The sequence below is a fragment of the Nycticebus coucang genome, chromosome 2, assembly GCF_027406575.1.
Source record: "Nycticebus coucang isolate mNycCou1 chromosome 2, mNycCou1.pri, whole genome shotgun sequence".
NCBI lineage: Eukaryota > Metazoa > Chordata > Mammalia > Primates > Lorisidae > Nycticebus > Nycticebus coucang.
The window spans coordinates 10,748,664-10,763,900 of NC_069781.1; positions in this window are offsets into that span (position 1 = coordinate 10,748,664).

Sequence of the window (15,237 nt, forward strand, 5' to 3'; positions counted from 1 at the left end):
AGAGGGGACCTGCTGTGTGAATTTATTTTTCTAACTCCTTGTCTCTGCCATCAGTGGATGGAGAGGGGTTAGGTCCCAGCCTCTAGTGGGCTGAGAGTGGTGAGACGCAGGAGAGCACCATGACCTTCACACTTGGCCCTGTGGGGTCTCTGGGCCCACCCATCTGCTCTTTCCTAGGCGCTGGGCTGGGTCTTTTGTAGGTAACCCTCCACTCAAATTCCAGACAGCTCTGTGTCCAGTTCTGAATCCCATTTTCAGGTGAGGAATCCAGATCAGAGAGAGGAAGCCACCTTGCCTGAACTGGGGCTGACATCCCCAGCAGTGGGGGCCAGAGTCCTGGGGAGGTCTGTTCAGAATCTGTGCAGGAGTTAGGCTGGTCCAGGTGGGTGCTCTGTGCCCATGAGGTAACCTGGCACTTGGTCTCAGGGCTAGGGAGGAGGTGCAGGCTTCCAGGGATGCAGGGAGCCGAGCTCTGAGCAGAGGTCAAGGGTCCTGGTCCAATGGCCACAACTTTGCCTAAGTCCAGACAGTGTCTCCCTGGATGGAGCTAGGGACATTGAGCTCCTGTGTCTACACTCTTGGTGGAAGTTTGAGCATCTGGTTAAGGGGCTGAGTCCCACACTACAGCCGTGCCAAGTGATGACTCCTAGTGTCTGCCTGGCGGTGGGTCCCTCCTTGGTGGGTTCTGGGCTGGGATGACAGGGAAGCATTTTCGGGGAGCCTTCCCAAGAAGAGAGGCAGAAGACTGTGGCCCTGGTCTCATGTCACATGGTACAGGGATGAGGGTCCTTTCTGAGGCCACTGGTGGGCCAACAGGAGTCTGCGGCTGGGGCAGCCCAGGTGATATTCCTACCTCCTCAGCTTCCTCTGGCACGTTAGGGGGCATGGGGTGGTTTGGGGGAAGGAAATGTGCCCCCAGCACTCCCTACTTGCTAGTCACATTCCTGCTTTTGCTCCCAGCCTGGGCCAGTGGGTTTGAACACAGATAGTGGCCGAGGCCAGCTGAGGCAGGCTAGGCAGGGGTTATTGTGGGGTCTTTTCCCAGATTTGGCCCAGAAACATGTCTAGCCCATTGTCCAGGCTCCCAGGCCCCCTTGGTCACCACCCCTGCCATAGGAAATGCTTTTAAGAAAGTCAAGGTGGGGGACCCGAGAGCACAGGCTGGGAGGGAAACAGCCACCGACTGCTGGCTGCTCACAGAGGGGACTCGGCTTCTGCCCCTCTGACCCGTCTCCACGGAAGCCTCTAGCTCGGTGGCTGGATCCTCCATGAAAGGATAAGGATCACATTCTTCACTTTTTAAGTCGCACAAAAGCCGTATGCATAATTAATGTGCAATAAATGTGAGCGGCTGGAAATTAACTAAATGAAAAAAATATATACTTAATTGTGAAAATTTAATTTTGCTTTTATTCTTTTTCTCTCTCTCTCTCTACTCCTCCCCTCTCTCCTGCCCTTTTACAACTTGTTATATTCTCAGAGCCCTTCCGATCTTGCTGGAGATCATCTTCTCAAAGACTCGCCTCCTGACCTCTTGCCGGGGAGCCGAGGACGAGATTAGTTTTGGGGAGCCGAGGACGAGATTAGTTTTAAGCTGCAGCCTAGTCAGTTACTTTCAACAGAGGGTCTGAGAGTGTCCACGAGCCCAGTGTTACTGAGAAGCACAGGGGAGTGTTGTAATCATACCCCGAGATCTTCCTTGGGGGACCTCTGTACCTGATTTCAAAGGTGTTGGTAGAAGCAATTTTGAGAGTTGCTTGGAAACCCAGAGGGAAAGTGCATCATGGCATTTAAAATTGTTAAATGTGAATTTGGTGGCTAAAAAGCCAAAGGACTAAATATGTTATATATATTCAAACAAAGCATTTTAAGCAATAAAATATCTAAGTCTCCCTTTCTTTTTCTTCTCCTTATAATTTTTTAAAAGGACGAGACCTTTTCTAGGTGGTAAGATCCGAGGCAAAAATTTCCCAGTGGAAAAATTTATCGACAGATTTTTATTGTCACATCTCTTAATAAAACCTGAGGATTTGATATCAAGAAAACAATCTATTCACTTGAAAAAATTATTTCTAAAAATGTTTTAAAGAATAAAACACTATTAACAGATACTTTGGGATATGATTTATTGCACATGCATAACAACAACAATACCCTAAAATATCAAGTCTCAGGAAATAAATCACTGCCGATCCCATCTCCCTTACATGCCGGCTCTTTTCCTGTTGCTACTGTCTTTCCCAGACCTGATCTGTATCACCAGATAATTTAAAAAGAGGCAGAAGAATCAAGAGACGAACCTGGTGTCATCTCGGCTGATTGGGCAAGAATTGTGTTTTCAGGGCATCTTAGTTTGTCTTAGCCGGCCCTTCACAAGCCTTTGGAAAAGAGACTTTCCATACAGTTGTTTATGCTCGCTGCCACCTCTGCCCAAGTACCTGGTCCTGTTTAAGATGAACTCCTGTTATCCGAGAGCTGTCTGGTTGTCGGGGACCACAGGCAAGCCGTAAATAACCAGATTTGTGGCTGCAGATCATCTCTGGCTGGCTGTGCCGGCTCCGCCGCAGCCCAGCTGGCAAATGTGGCTGCCTCTGTGAACAGGTGGCCCACAGGGGGCTGAGGACAGATAGTGGGCCGGGCAGCAGGCAGGTTTCTGCAACAGCCTTTAAGGACCAGCCTGGTTCCATCCTGAAACGTCCACCCAGTGTCCGGCCGGGCCTTAGCCTCAGACCTTTGCATTAAACAGCTTCTGACATGTTGGCTGTTGTCATAGGAATGCAATATCCTCTGGAGGTCCCCTTATTAAAAACGAAGGCTTGCTGCTGCTGCCCGGGATAGATTTCTATTCCATTTGTATTGATCACAGGGAAATGTCTCATTCCCTGGTTGACAGATATGGCCAGCAGGGAGTTAGTTAGCGTTTGGTGGAAAACATTTGTTTCCACGATCATTTGGGGGACCCTGAGCCAGAGCTGTGGTTATATTCACGAGGGCATGATAGGTAATCTCTAGCTGTGATATAGAATTTCAGATGTGGGGATTGCAGTCTTATAGAACAACAGAGCCTGCCAGGGGCTTCAGAAAGGGTCCAAAGCAGCTGCTTTGTTTCACACTCAGGGCAAAGGGAAATGACTCAACCCAGCCAAGATTCAGAGGTAGTGGCACTTACAGGAATTTATCGTACAGATAGATAATACCTGTCAGCATGCAAAGGATATTCATCACAGCACTTTTGTAAAGGCACAAGGTGAGAAGCCACCTAAATGCTCATCCTAGGAGGCTGGGTAAACAATTCTAGTATCAGGCAGAATCGTGTGAAAAACTGGTAGATAATTTTTGAATATGGGCAACCCCCCATGGGTCAATCTAACCCATCTATTGAATAGAATGGCATGTAGTCTTAAAAGAGATGGTAAACTCTCCAAAGATAAATTATTAAATGAAAAAAGCAAGCTGCAGACAATGTACCTGTTATGCTCCAAATGAGTTTTTATGAAAGGAAACATACCCATATTTGCTGGTAGAAGCCCCTGCTCTCTGAAAGGAGACACGAGATTACCTTTGGTGGATGTTGCCTTGGGGAGGGGAACAGGGCTGATGTGGGACTGACTTTTTGCTTTTGCTTATAACCTTCATACTTTCTGAATTTTATATGGTATGTGTGTGTATGACAGATAGAAAATAAAATTTTCAACGAAGATTAAAATGTCAGTGGAGCCCTCATTACTACGGGTTAAGAGCTCAGGAGACTCTGTGGTCTGAGAACTCTGGACCTCAAGTCATTTCATCTCTTGGAGCCTCAGTTTTCTCATCTGTGAAGTGGGGATAATGATCGTGTTAACTTCATAGGCAGAAGTGAAGGTTCACTTCAGACATGAATGAGAAAGCTCAGCACAGTGGCACAGAGAAGTCGGTAAATGTTCCATGTTGTCATAAATAACCTACAGATCATAACACACAAACGTATAATAAATGATTGGCATTTTGGTTTTCTTGGAAGAGTATTAAAAATAGCCGTGTGTGTTTGGAGTCTGGAGTTGAGATTCCCGGGTGTTGCATCTGTCTGGGGGACCATTTTGCCCTTGCACTGACGGCTACCCATGCTGGATTTACAGGGTTGGATCATGATTTTTTTCTGAACTAGTAAATGGTCTTCCACATCTCTGTGTACACAGGCAGGTGAACTAATAGAATTAAGCTTATTGGCTTAATTCCTCTGGGCCCCTTTGGTGAGGGGAGAGCAGCTGGATGAATATTTTAATTAAGCTCTGACACCCAGAAGTCAAAGTCCCCAAGTGGTCCCATTGGGCACCGTCTTGCAGTTTGGGGTTTAATCAAGTTTGGCTTCAGAGTTCAAATTTCTTCCTGGACAGAAATATGTCATTAGGCGTCCAAGATTTCCACTGGAAAAAAAATACAACTTGACTATATTTTCTCTAGAGAATGACACCATGATTCGATTAGCCCTTTTTCCTTGACATTTTGCCCACTTTATTAACTTCTGCTTTGCTTTTAAGCAGGCAACTACTGTTTTACTTCCCTGAAGAAGCTCATAATATTATAATTCAAGTGTCAGGACAGATTAGGTTAAACGAACTGTGTAATTCCCGAAGGAAAACAAACTTCAGAACGGACAAGGTTTGCCTCGTAACATGTCATGGATTGCATTAGCGTTGAACGGGCGATTCTATCACCTAATGTGCTAAAGTTGGCTCAAATGTTCCCACTCTGCAAGGTGAGAAATTACTTAGCTAACAAAACATTTAGTTTTCCTCTCTTTGCATTCTTTCTTTATGAGATCCTGAATGTGACATTTTCACCAAAAAATCTCTGTGCTTATTTGTGAAAAATGTATATTAAAACCAAAACTCATCAAATGGAAAGAAATCACAGATGGTTTTATTCACAAGCTGTAGAATTAATGGCCTCTCTTCTCTTTATAAATATTAGAAGCAGATGAGTTCATTACGATTTCACCCTAATAAAGAAAACCTGCTTGATTTCGACAAGACACGTACTTATCTAGCACATCCACTAAATAACAAAGGCACTTCCCGCCCCTAAAACACTGCTCAGAAACACCAGCTTTACCTGGATGGCTTCTAAATTCATAACAAACACTCCAATCCAAAGACAGCAAAAGGACGGGATGGGGGAGATGGAATTCAAGGGACTTTTGAAAATGTGCCTGATTTTGAAAAGAGAGGGTTTTTGAATTGTTTACTTTGTGGTTTGAAATTTTTACATCTTTCAACAAAGCGGGCAGAGAAGTGAAACCATCTGAAAGAGCTTTTCAAAAGAGCGATTCAGCACAAGTTGGACCAAGCGGTGGCTGCTTTATCTTGGGCAATCTGTGCACATCGTGAGGTGAGGAGGTCCAGCCCAGTCCCCTCCTCACCACGCGCGGCCTCGCCAGGGCTTCAAAGCGCAGTTGGCCTGTCTTTCTGGGAGGGAACCTCGCCCGGATGCAATGTGCAGCCAGCTCGCTCCTACCCCCTAGCGCTGCTGCGATGTGGTCATCTCCTTAGTCACCGGGAGCCGAGGTATTTCTGTTTGTGCCGCTTTCAGCACTTGTTAAGAAAGAAGTGGAAGGCTTCAGGAGAAACTGCAAAACATTTTTTTTTTCTCCTCGGGGCCATGGCAGTTGGGGCCACTGCTTATCCATCACTGCAAAGATTGCCGGAGAGAGGGAATGGGTCAGCCGTTGGTGGTCGGGTGTGGGGGGGGGATGAACAGAGCATGGGCCGCTGTCCCAGCCCTTCTTGGCTCAGCTCCCGTGGAAGGGTATGGGCCAGGCAGCTTTCAGAGAGTGCCTCTAGGGAAGCCAGGGATTAAGAAAAATGGCACATCAACTTGGCTTTGGTGTCCAATTCCACAATTCAGGACTCTCAACCCACACTCCTTTCCAAACTCCCTCCAGCCCCAAGACCAACAGGGGGCTTATATGGCAGAGATCAGACACCTGCACCAGAATCACGGCGGGGTGAGGGGCCGGTGGCCAAGGTGGAAATACTATTTCTACTCAGCTCCTTAAAAACGAATGAATCCCAGTACCTTCGCATGGTCCCACGAGCCTGCATCTTTCTTGCTGTTCTGTGGTCTCCTCCTCCAACTGACAGGCCCAGGTGGAGCTCTGAGATCGTCCGAGTCCTTCCTTCATGCCTCAGTGCGACATGTATCAAACTTCTGGGGAGATTTTTGAGGAAGCAACAAGTTTAAGCCAAGACTCATGATTGCAATTCTCTAATAAATCCCTCCCAGCCAAGCCCTGAGGGTCTGTGGTTGCTCCAGTGAGCAGGAAGGGCAGGAAGGGGGATGTTCAGACTTCAAACAGGACTGGGGCTGGAGGGGGACTGTGCCGGGAGAGGAGGCCACTGTCCAAAGGCTCAGAGTTAATTAAAGAGACTGTGTGGTGGCACCTATAAACACAGGCCTCTCCATGTTAAAGTACCCGCAACTCAGGCGCTATGTAAGGACGCCCTCTCTGGCGAGTCTGGAAGGGGAGGAGACTTGCACCGAATTTAGGAGGGACATTTGCAGCCTTCTGGAAGGCCCCAGTGGAGAGAAAGACTTTCCTCCCACCAGGAGTTCCCAGGTTGCTGAGGAACTCAAAGGCCTCACCAAACATTGAGGTCTGCTATCTTCCAGGCACGGGGCTGGCCATTCACCAGGGAGATAGGGGCCACCATCTCCCCATCTCATAGATAAGCAAAGTGAGGCCCAGAGAGGTGAAGGCACCAGGTGAAGGGTGGTGTGGGAAAATTAGTGTTGGAATTCACATGGGCTGGCTTCTGCTGGAGATGGGGAGTGGACAGAGAGCAGTGGAGGACAGTTAGCCCTGCTTACATCCGACCCTTACCTCAGCCCTGCCCCCGGCACTGTCCATGACATTCAATCACGTGCCGGTGATGTCTGGCCCAGCAGTCGGGCCAGGGCCTCCCCAGCTTCCCCGCAACAAATGGTTCTCATTTGAAAGGGAGGTTATAAAAACACATGCCCAAAGACACTGTCAGGGAGCTGAGGATTAATCTCATTTCAGTCAAAGACCATTCCAAATATTTTTCTGGGGGGAGTGGGGCGGGAAGGAAGTCAGGGCTCCTGGCGTGCCCCTCAGGTCGGAGCCTGCAGGCATGCTGTTATGCAGACTGGCTGGGGGCAGAGGTCAAGTCATACCTGGCTAGGCCGAGTCTGACCTAGATCGTGGCTTTGTGCCACAAGTCCCTGAGGTTGGCTTTGCAGGAGGCCTCCAGCGGGCCTGGACGCTCACATTGCGTTCAATATCTTGGCCATGTTTCAGGGCAGCTTAAATTGCCAAAAGGAAAGGAAGGATTAGGCGCCTGGGACATTTTCATTTTCTGGATGGTGTCAAAAAGCTGAGTGTTTTTGCCTGGTGACTCAACCAGAGAGGGCCCTGAGGATCAGCCAGGGGAGGGGCACCGCCTCCAAGGGTCTTGCCCAGACGGACACCTGTGGCCTATACAGCAAGTTCCCCTCTCAACCCAGAGATCAGACAGATTATTCACTCTGCTCCAAGCCAGCAGCTCCCAAACTGGGGGGCCTGGGTCCCTAAATGACAAACCGTGGAATCCAGGGCACAGGTTTGGAGCTGTGAGAGGGGCCTTGGCTGAGCTTCCATAATAACCCCAATAGCTTCCATAATAACCCCAATAGCGCCAGTTAGTAAGCGCTCAGGGCGCCGCGTGCTGCTGTGTCACCCTACACCAATCCTGTGAGGTAAGGACTTTTATTATCCCCATTTTACAGCTGGAGAATATAAGGCTCAAGGAGGTACAGGTGGCTGCCTAAGACCTGGAAAGCTGGGCAATAGTCACCCATCGCCTTTAACGTTCTTGACAACTTTCAAGTTAAGAATGAATGGTTGATCTCCCATTTTACGGATGCAAAAGTTGAGGCTCAGAGTTGAGGTTCAGTGTAGCGACATGTCCAGGCCCACCTGAAACGGGAGGGTAGAACAGGGGCTTGAGGTCCCAAAGCCGAGGCTCCGGCCCTTTCTGCTGATCGCGATCTTGAGCTAGGCGAGCGCTGCTGCGGGTCCCAGCGGTCCCGGCTCCACGCGGGCTGTCCTCCGCTAGCTGGCCGAGCGCCGCAGGAGCTGGGCCCCAGAGGGGTGCGGAGGGGACGCGCAGTGGGCTGGCCTCCTGCCAAATAAACGTCCGCAGCGCAGGAACGGATTTATTTTCTCGGAGGAGCCTGGAGGAGCTGCACTTCATTTCTCTGAGCATCGGAGAGTCCCCAGCATGCGACTGGGTGACCCGGCAGGGCTAGGCTGGGTGCAGCCGAGCGCCCCCGCGCGGCAAGACTTGAACCAGCCGGCGGCCCAGGGGCGGGGCCTCGCAGGGGGCGGTGCTCCACGCCCACCCCGCCCAGCCGCCTTGCAAGGGAGGTGCCAGGACCTTCTTTTTACAAGAGAGGACACAGGTGAGGGACCTCCCAGGGACCCTGGCTGGGCCATGGGACTGGGGAGGTGTGTTGCCAGCTGCAGAGAGCCTTTTCCTGGGGCCTTCAAGAGGTTGTCCTGGCTCCTGCAGGGACACACGCTAGGGAGCCCCCTCCAGTCAGTGGGGTGAGATGTTGGCGGCCCCCCACACCGCCCTACGCTCTAGCCAAGTCCTACACCGTCCCATTCCCCCAGCAGGACGTTCCGATGAGTTGGGGCGGGGGGCGGCTGGTGCTTAGCCCAGAAACAAATTCCAAACCAGGAATTTGAGCCTGAGCCTCCTGAGCCTCTGGTAAAATGTAGCGGGGAACATGGTGGGGGCATCTCCATGCATGAAGCAGGGCTCCCACACTGGGCGGTCAGGTCTCCGCGGGTGGTGACTTTAGACCCTCAGTACTCCTTCCTGCCCGCAGCGGAGGGTCTTCTGGGACCTTCCTCTGGTCAAATGCCCTCTGCTGGGTCCTACCCCCCAGCAGTGTGCCATGCCCTGGGCCAAGCTAGCGATGGGTCTGCCCTCCATTCCTCCTCCGGAAAGCCTCCCGTGGCTGGTTGCTATTAACCCGGAGCGCAGGGGCACATCGCCAGGACGTGGCAGAGCTAACCCTAACCTCATGAGCCGTCCTCATCCTAACCTCCACACAACAGGACACCCCACTTCGGGTAGACATGTCTGGGCTGCGTTCAGCCACAGCACTGGAGCTGAGCAAACCTGGGTTGGACGGAGACCCTGAGCTTCCCGGGTTGACTGTGTGCTTCGGTTTCCTCGCCTGCTAATGGGGGGCTCCCTCTGCAGGACTGCCGTGATAACACAGCGAGGTGCGCCACTGCATCTTCTGTTAAGTGTTTACTGATTCCCCATGAACTAATGCAATACCCTCCCTTACATCTGTTTACTCCTTACTTGGAACATCCTTCATCCCAGGCCAACCCCCTCTACAGCTCAGAGCACAGGGAAGGTACTGGCGGGAAATAAAAGCCATTTTTAAAGGATTTGGCAGGATAAGCAAAGATTCTTAAATAAGACACAAAAAGCACTGATCATAAGGGGAAAGCTTGAAAATTGGACTATATTAATAACTTCTGTTCACTGAAAGATACCATTAAGAGGGTGAAAAGGTAAGCCACAGAGAAGATATTTACATACGCAGGTGATAAAAGACTCACTCTGAGGATATATACAGAACACAGGAATAAAGCAAGGAAAAGACAACCCAAGAGAAACATGGGCCAAAGACTACCAGATCTTCACAAAAGAAGATATACAAATTGCAGTACCCATGTGACTGTGCCTACCACCTCACTAGTCAACAGGAAAATGGGAATTTCAACTGCAATGAGCTAACTCCTCACATTTACTAAAATGGCTAAAAAAAAATCTGAAAATATCAAAAGTTGTTAAGGATGTGGAGCAACTGGAAGTGTCACACATTACTGGTGTGAGTATAAATCACTACAACCACATTAGAAGACCATTCGGAACTATTTGCTAATTCTGAAGATATGCCCCGTTTACAATTCAATAGTTCCTCTCCCAGGGATATTTGCAGATGTCATGCGTACACATTTCCAATGAATGAGCCAATTTTCCCAAGCCACTTAGCATCACATGCCTGTTCCAGTACCACACTTTCCCTGGTCATTAACATCTTACATTGATATGGGACTGCACTGCGTTTTTTTGTTTGTTTTTGAGACAGAGGCTCACTATGTCACCCGTGGTAGAGTGCTGTGGCGTCACAGCTCATAGCAACCTCAAATTCTTGGGTTCGAGCGATTCTCTTGCCTCAGCTTCCCAAGTAGCTAGACTACAGGTACCTGCCAAAACGCCCAGCTATTGTTTTTTGTTGTAGTTGTCATTGTTGTTTAGCAGCCCCCGTGCATGTGGCCGGTGCCTCAATCACTGAGCTACAGGTGTCGAGCCTGCACTGTGTTTGTTAGCTTTGCTGGGTCTGGATTTGGAAGAGTGAATCCCATTTTTTGCTATTTTCTTTTTTTTCTGGAATAGTTTCACTCTTGTTGACATTTATTGTTCCATAATCATTTTAGCATCTTAGAATAACTTTGTCAAGCTCCCCTAGAACACTTGCTTAAATTGTTTTTAGGAAATAATTTATGATCTTATTATTATAATTTTGTTAGAACCTTGATTTGAGCCAAATGTGTTAATTTGAGAAGAATTGGCATCTTCACATTAATTTGATGAATAAATATTTAAGAAGTGCCTATTTTGCACCAAATACTGCCTTATTCATGGGGCATACACTAGGAATGAAGGCTTTTGCTCTTATTAAGCTTGCATTCGGGGCGGTGCCTGTGGCTTAAAGGAGTAGGGCGCCGGCCCCATATGCCAGAGGTGGCGGGTTCAAAACTGTAAAAAAAAAAAAAAAAAAAAAAGAAGCTTACATTGTTCTACTGAGTTTTCTCAGAATGTGTTAAGCTGCTCTTTGAGACAGCCTTTGTCTTTTGTCAGAGTTCAAAAACCTTCATCAAAGTCTTCCCTTTCTTTGTAGGCTAATTCAAAGGTTCTCTTATTTTCAATTTCATTTCTTGCTTGGTTCCAGAGTTGCTTTTATATTGTGCAACTTTGTCCGACTCACTTCTTGGTTGTAATAGTCTGTTGGTTCTGTTAGGTTTTCTAAGTAAATGATTATATGACAAGAATGATGGCTTTTTCTCTTCCTTTCTAATCCTCAATTCCTTTTTCTTATCTTATGGCACTGGCTTCCATCTCCAGTGTACACTGAGGAAATGGTGTTGGTGGGCATGCTTGACATGTTCCTATCTTGAAGAGTATACTTACAAATGTTCATGCTTAGATATTTACCAAATTCATTTTCTGCATCAATCAAGAGGATTGTGGCAGTTTTCTCCTTTAGTCCTTTAATGAGGTGAATTACATGGATGGACTTTCTTCCACTATTGAACTGTTCTTATGTTCTTGGGATAATTCTTGGTCAATTTTAATGAATGATTATTGAATATACCACGGAATTCAATTCAATAACATTTTAATGAGGATTTAAATAACCATGTTTATAAAACAAAACAGGCCTCTAATTTGTGCGTATATATTGTACTCATTTGGTTTGGAATCAACTTGTCTCTTGAGTTGGCTGCTTTCTTCTTTTCCTATTTTCTATAAGGAGTTGTATCGGAAAGTTCTGTCATTTCTTGGGAGTCTGAGTAAGTTCATCCACATGACTTGGTCTTGGGCATATTTTGAGGGAAAGAGAAGAGTCTTTGAGTTTATCTGAATTATTTAATAGTTGTTTAGCTTTCTCCTATCAGTTTTAACATTGTATATTTTTCAGGTATTTGATGATACATGGTTAATAATAATATTCTCATTAACCTCTGTTGTATCCATAGTTATTTCTTATTTTAATTCTTATTTGCATCTCGATTTTTTTCTTGTCAGATGTTTGTCTTTTAGTCTTTTTGAAAAACATTTTGGCTTTGTTCATAATTTCTATTGCTGTTGTTTCATTGATTCTGCTTTTATTATCATTATTTCATGTTTCTTTGCATTAACTCACTGCTCTTTTCCCACCTTCTTCAGTTGAAAGCTTAGCTTGTTTCCAATCTTATTTTTGGAGAAATTTAAGCTGTAAATTTCATCATATCTACTGCTTCAACTGTGTTCCACAAATGTGATATATAGTGATTTCGTTATGATTTTGCTTTAAGATTTTAATAATTTCTTTAACGAGACCTGAGCCCCTCGCAGTTGTATTGTTGAGTCCTGTTATCCATCAGGCTCCTTCTCCCTTCCCCCGGGATCCCCCAGAGCTGGGTTCTAAGGAAGAACCTGCAGTCCCGGGCAGTTCACCTTCCTGGCCCTCTACCACCACATGGACTGATGCTGGCCTGGAGTGGCTTGACTGCAGCTTCAGACAGGCCAGACAAGGCCTGGCTGACATGCCCTTATCTCTGGTCTCTTTGGGGCCAAGGACCAGGTCTTGTCCAGGCAGGCCTGATGCTGGACGTCACTGTCCCTGTCCTGCTGGTGTCCATCCTGGTGTCCATCTGCTGATGCTTTTGCTAGGCCTGTGCTGGGTGCTCTGTGGTGGTGTGGGGATAACAGATGAGACATGGACCCTTCCTTCTGTATCTTCTAGGAGCACCTTCTAGGTGTCTCATGCACTGACATGTGGCACCGTGTGCAAGGCAGGCTTGGCTTGAAGGGGACAAGCATTACCTTTGTTGCTGAGAGGTCAAGATGGCCATGGTAGGGGAGATCTGGGAACAGGAGACCTACCACCACCAATCCAGGTCTTGAAGGATAAACGGGAGTTTACCCGGCAGAAGAGGGGGAGAAGGCATTCCAGGAAAAGGGAAGAAGAGCATACGTAGGGAAGCATACGAGGGTCCAAGTTTTGGGAAAACACAAATACTTCAGCGGGGGACAGTGGGGTTGGGCTGGACCCAGCAGGGAGGTGCCCAGAAGCCCAGGGACTCAGCCTTCACCCCCAGGCAGTGGGGGGGGGGGCTTCCAGGCAGCATAAGAGGAAGTCTTGCTGGCTGCATCTTGGCAGTGTGGGAGGAAGATGAATGAGAGGAAGACACAGGAGGCAGGGGGTGGGCAAGGGGCTGATGCTGTGAGCCAGGTAGACGGCTGTGGGGCCAGAACTGAAGTCGGAACAGCAACAAGAGCAAATAGTGACTGGGTGTGAACCAAAGTTAGTTGGCAGGACTGTCCAGCTGCCAATGGGATGGTCCCAGATAGCACCAAACGTAGGCGTGGGAGACTCAGGGTCTAGGGGAGAGGGTGCCGCTGTTTCAGAGATAGGATGTCAGAGGGGGCAGTTTGGGGGTCAGATAAAGTGGCATATTCAACTCTGATATGCTAAGGGCAGGTGCTCATGGGAAATCCAGGTGGAGACCTCCAGGAGGCTGCTGAAACTAGGGGAGACAGGCCAGTGATGGAGCCAGGCAAGATTTAAAGACAGCCTGTATGGAGCTGTGGCAGGGACACAGATGGGAGAGAAAACCCAGGGTTAGAGACGAGCCTTGGTCAGCCTGCAAACCGTCAGGGAAGGTGGTAGCTGAGAAGCAGGGGGTAAGGTTGGGCGTGTGCATGTGGGTTAGGTCGTTAACTCCTTGAGGACAGGGGTGTCAGCAAGTCGGTCACTGCTGAGTCCTCATGCCTGGCTTGGGGCACGCATGCAGGTGCTCCCATAGAAGGGCTTGGTGGACAGAAAAGATGGGTGGTGGGTGGATGAGAGGATGGATGAGGCCCCACCCACATCCCTGTCCTTGTCCTCACAGAGCTGCTGGTGGGGTGCCCTATCTCTCATCTTCCAGGAGGGTCCTCGGCATTCTGCACAGTCTCAACCTCTGGAGCAGGTGCCTCCCAGGAGCCTGACCCTTGGGGACCTGCTCCGTGTGCTTTGTGTACACCCATGGCCCCATCCCTAGGCTGGAGCTACCAGGGACGGATGGGGTCATGCAGCTCCACCAACCGGTCTGTCCCGGACTCTGGGTGAGGAGCCACGAGACAGCTGCATCGGGTCTCTGAACTGAGACTGAACTTGGGTGGCCACATACATGAGGGCACCATGCTTGCTGTGAGCAGAGCCAGAGCATGAGACAGTGTGTGCCGGGACACAGGCAGAGGAGGCGACAGGGAAAGCCAGAGGGGGACCAGGTGCTGCCAGGCTGGCTCCTCTCTAGCTCAGCCCCACCGGCTTTGGGGTCCATGGGACTCTTCTGGGCGGGTGCAAGAGCTGTGTACAAACTGCCTCCTCAGGGCCCTGGGCATCAGTCTTCTGCCTTCCCAGGTGGTGTGGGAGGCCTGTGTCCTCCAGGCCAGAGGCACCGCCTGTACTCCCTTGGCATTTCCCGACCCAGCACGTATGAGAAACTCAGTTTTGTGGGTAGTGACTTATAGTCCAGACCCCAAGAAAAGACCCACACGCCACACAGTCTCTGCTACATCCCAAAGGTCCTGCCAGCATCCTCACTCCATCTTCCCAGGGCAAGCCACCGAGACAGGGCAGCTGCCCGTGTGCACGGATATGTGGTCAGAAGTGGCACAGCCAGACAAGAGTCCGTTTCTTCGAGCTGCGTGTGGCGTTCCCTGCTTTGCCCCAGGTTTCACAGGGACCCGAACCCTCCGGGTGGGGCTGAGGAAGGATCCTCTCATCCACAGAACAGGGGGCAGGGCTGGAGATGCTGACACTCTTTGGGGACCGTCAGGCTCCCCATCAGGTGAGTGCTGAGCTATGGGTGGCCCCTGTTCTCATTTCTTCCCACCAGAGTCTGGTGTGACAGGGCTGGAGGCAGTGACCTGCCAAGGTGGCAGAGAGCTCTGAGGGTGAGATCTCGACTGTTGGCTCCTCGCAAGGACCATGCTGTGCCTTCCTAGTCATGTCCCGGTACAGATAAGCAGTCAGGACAGGACTACCACCCCCGGCGGTGGCTGTGTCTCCACCACCCTCACAGCTGCCACACTTGGGCCTGCAGACAAGGGCCTGGGCACATGGGAGATGAAAGCAAGGGCACCTCCCCGCCCTCCGAGCCAGCTGACAGGCAGCTTCCCGGGCTGTCCTGACAAGTGGGGTCTTCTCTTCCCTGGAACGCCCCGCCGGCTGCCAGAGAACAGCAGTGCTTTCTGTCCCTCCCTGAACTCCCCTCACTTACAACTAGGTGCTCTCAAGGAATACAGCAAAGCAGTGCACCAGCTCTTTCTACAAGGCTGACAGGCCAGGGAGGTGACCAAGTGTCATCAAGGACCCCACTGGCTGGAGAGAAGCTTGGGCATCTCCTGAGGGACACTG